Consider the following 4,550-nt stretch of genomic DNA (forward strand, 5'->3'; position numbering starts at 1 on the left):
ATCTAGAAAAATCGGAAAAAAGAATAACTGTCGTGTTAAATCAGACGTGCTTGCATATATATATATATATATATATATATATATATATATATATATATATATATATATATATAAAGGCTTCCTTCAGTCTTGAGACTATGGATACCCACGGTAAGGGTGCCTGCGCGTGAAAATGTTTTTGTGGCAAGAGTTGTGCAATCTCCAACCACAACTCTCCTGAATCGACATTGTTGAATACCAGTGGCAAGTGGAGGTTCAGGACGACTGCAAACAATGCCGAGATAAGCATACAGCGCCTAGAATTCCCAAATGGTCATCCATCAAGTACTAGCCAGGCTCAACGTTGCTTAACTTCGGTGATCTGTTGGGAACCGGTGTGTCAACGTGATTATGCGTATATATATATATATATATATATATATAATTTCACAAAGAATTACAAAATTTTATTTTACTTTAATAAGGCCAAAAATGTTAAAATTTGTAATTGTCATCTTTTACTGTTTTTATCCAAACTAAAAATATTAAGTTTTAATAAGATCTAAAAAAAAACAAACATTAATGGTGCTGGCATAGTATTTTGGTATGTCAATTTCCATCTTTACCTAGCATCTGCCACTTTATAGCTAGTTGAAAGGAAAAGCTAAGCGTTTTCAGGCAACCATTATACAGATTAGACAAAACAACTTAAACTTTGCTGGAGAATTAGTAACTCTTAATTAGGTTCCTGAATGAGAAGTTTTGATGTTCAATGACTTCAGAAAGAACATCACTAATGATTAATATTTCAAACATATGAATAAAATAAAACGTTTGCAAGAGATTTAAATTGAACAATTTTGATTTATTATAATATATCATTATAATACGAATGGGATAAATATATTTTGCATTTTATTTAGAAATCAAGGTGAAACAATCCATTCATAGCATGGATAGAGAGTTCAGCATTTTTTAAGCTAATGAGATATTTGATATATTTATTTTATAAAGCATAATAAATTTAATATTTCTAACAAGTCATTTGGCCTTTCTAGGCTTCAAGAAATGATTTAAAATAGTTCAAGTTTGTTTCTTAATGGAAAATATTTCTTTTCGTTCAATACAAAAATACCACATTTCAATGTTTTACCTGATATCTTTGGAATCCATTAACTCGCGACGTCATTTTAATTACTCTATTTTAATCAGATGTGCAAATAAGGAAAGAATATCAAATAATAAAAACGTTGGAAATTTTTATATTAAAACACATTCGAAGGATCCACGTTAACATAACTGATATTAATAAGATATACACAGTTGGATCAGTACTTTCTGTGATTATGTAACTCCAGTAAAAGAGCCTAAGGAAATGTATTTTGAAATATTATTATTGTTATTATTGAAGAGAACTTATGATAAAAATAATAGAACGTAAAAATATTTATAAAAAAGTAATTTTGAACACACATATTTCAAAAGATAAATGAAATGTTTTTGAGCAGAGAAAATCCAAAATATTGGAAGTATATACGGTATTAGTTAGCATATTTAGAGGCAGTTCAATGTTTAAAAAATATTTTACTGAGTCAAACATAAAAACAGAGAAAAATATCTCAAACTTTACTTATCAATCTTATGTGATTGTAGTAAGGAATACAAAGGTATCTGTCAACATCTGGAAATCAAGCTGTAAGTCGATAAATAAGTCGTATTTAAGGCTGGTGTATTAAGGTCAGGTATCGTTTTACTATGCGTGTAAGCAGGGTGAGGGCTCACTAGCCTACCTGGAGCAAAACATTAATAATTGATAGTCACATTCGAGAATAGAAAGTTTGAAAGAGTTTACCCATATTCTTGGTTATTCTAATATTATCAGTGAACTTAAGACGGATATAAAGTCAATCTTTTTTTTTGCACAGGGATCGCCTCTTATCAAGGCCCGGAGGCCACTCAAGGATAAGGGTTAATAGGTATACATACGTCAATGTGATTATAATATAGTAAACATAAGTAGTGGAAATTTTGTAAATTGGTTATTTAGGTGAACGGTTCATCAAGAACTTGTTTACATTGGACTTGAAGACAACCATATTGTAGTCAGCTGGAAAGCAGGCAATCGGAAGAGAGCTCCACAGTCGTGCAGTTTTAAGAAAGAAGCTTTGTTCATGGAATCTACTTTTAGGTTTAGCCACAGATAAAGAGTGTGGAAAATTATTGGGCTAGACCAGTGTTTTTTGTGAAAGTTTGGCGAGGGGGACCATAGATTGAAGCTCAGCTGATCACTTGCCATAAACGATATTTATATCGATGAATAGAGTCGGGCTCGTAACGTCTCTTCTGTGGGAAAGAGGTTGCAAGGAAGAGAACAGGGCATCCTCCACTAAGCTACGAAGTCTATTTTGAACTCTGTCTGGATAAGCTGCTTCTAGCAACCCCTGTCTAGATGTGGCAACAGTACTCCATCGTTGGCCGTACCTGGCCTTTATATATGTAAAGAATTGCACCAGGAGTGAAATATTTACTAGAGCGGTAGAAGGATCGCACTATTTTTCTAGCGACCTTGGCAATGGATTTGTTCGTGTTCCATTTTAGGTCAGGAGTAAAGGTCAAGCCTAGAAGCTTGTCAAAACGTGAAGTCTCCTCAAGACGAGAGCCATTTATTTCAACCGATGCCAAATTGGCATCAGAGCATAGATGGTGTAGAGATAGAAACTTGGTTTTAGATACATTAAAAGTAGCCATCCACTTCTTTCCCTATTGTTCCACATGCAGAAGATCAGAGGAGAGAGAATCAGAAAGAACTTGGTCGTTTACAGTCTTTGATGTGTTACCATAGATTGTAGTGTCGTCACCATAAATGTCTATAATTGAAGTAAGGATGTGATTTTGAAGATCAGTAATGTAGATCAGGAAGAGAGTTAGGCCCAAGATTGACCTCTGAGGGACTCCAGCATTAATACTGAGAGCTTCTGATTTCTGCCCATCAACCACTGCTCTTATGAACCTATCAGAGAGAAATGATTTAATAATTGAAGAGACATTTTCAGCTAAACCATAGCTGGAGATCTTATGAAATAGATCGTTATGCCATACCTTATCTAAGGTCTTTGATATGTCAAGAGCAATTGCCCTAAAGAGGATGAGATATAATTGTAGATCTAGCAGAACAGAAACCATATTGCATGTCACTAAGAAGGTTATTTTTGCTGAGATGTTATACCACTTCTCTATTTAACAGATTCCAACAGCTTACTCATGATGCACAGGAGACTTATTGGTCTATACTGAGAGGGAGATGAGCTATCATCTGAATTCCTAAATACAGGGCATACTGATGAGATTTCCCAAGGTGTTTGGAAGCAATTATCCTTAAGACAATGCTTAAATAGCTTTGTAAGTATGGGCGCTGGTTCTGGTTGAAGCTTTTTGGGCGCTATAATTGGAATGTCATCAGGTCCAGTTGCTTTACTGGAATCAAGGTTTTTGATTAGCTTGGCAACATCATGCACAGATATTCGTATGTCGCATAGCGTGTTTTCAGATACACAAGGAAATACTGGGGGTAGGCGGGCTTGCTCAGAACGAGTAGAATTAGCTCCAAAGATCTTAGCAAAAAGTTTGGCTTTGTCTGATGCTGACGAGATTACCTCAGGTCCATTGATGATAGTTGGGATATAGCATACACTTTTGTTCAGGATTCTGTTTACTATTTGCCAAAACTGATGGAACTCTAGTCGCTGCTCAGCTGCTTTGGATGTGACAGACTGAGCTTACAACTCAATACATTCTTTATTACTTTTTTACAGCCGTTGCTAGCGGACCTGAATGCGGCTTTAGTCTCAGTACATCTATTACGTTGAAAGCAATGGAAAAAGTGATTTCTGTGTGCAATGACAGTAGCATATTCTGGAAAGAACCATGGCTGGTTGTTAGATTTCTGCTGGAACTTTTTTGAGAGTATGAAACGGTCTATACCTACAGTTAATCATTCCGTCAAGTCTTATACTATAGAGGACACATCCTTTTTAAACATGAAACACAGAGGTAGATCTGATATAAATGTGTGGAAGTTATCCCAATCTGCCATGGAGTATCGATATACTGTACGATGGAGAGGTACGTCTGAGAACCTATTACATTTCCTTTTTATCTTAACTGATACAACAGAGTGGTTGGAAGATCCCAGTGGAGACAGAACGGAAGATGAACATAGCTCAGGGAAAAATGTGAGAAAAAGGTCTAGGAGACTTGCATACTGGCCGTCAGTGTTGGGAACACAGATGGGTTCATGAACAATCTGTGTGAGGTCATAAGCAATGGAGAAATCGTCATCGATCTTGTTTGAGTGGGTTAACCATTCCACATTGTGAACATTGAACTCGCCACAGACGTGAATGTTTGCTGAGGTGCACGCAGACTGGATGTGGTCAATTTTCTCAGATATGCTTTTAAAGATAGTAACTCCACTGTTGTGGGGGCGATAGAGTGCAAATATGAACGCTGTAGAGTGAGCAAGTGCAACCCGGAAGCACATATAGGGTAAATTAGGATCTTCTCTAGAGATG

General features: G+C 35.9%; 1 pseudogene; it reads right to left on the reverse strand.

Annotated features, from left to right (window-relative positions):
• Positions 1-284: 284 nt before the first annotated feature.
• On the reverse strand, positions 285-400 carry LOC145301582 (5S ribosomal RNA; annotated as a pseudogene).
• Positions 401-4,550: the final 4,150 nt, after the last annotated feature.

This window comes from Euprymna scolopes, chromosome 18 (assembly GCF_053919585.1).
Source record: "Euprymna scolopes isolate OS-2025 chromosome 18, ASM5391958v1, whole genome shotgun sequence".
NCBI lineage: Eukaryota > Metazoa > Mollusca > Cephalopoda > Sepiida > Sepiolidae > Euprymna > Euprymna scolopes.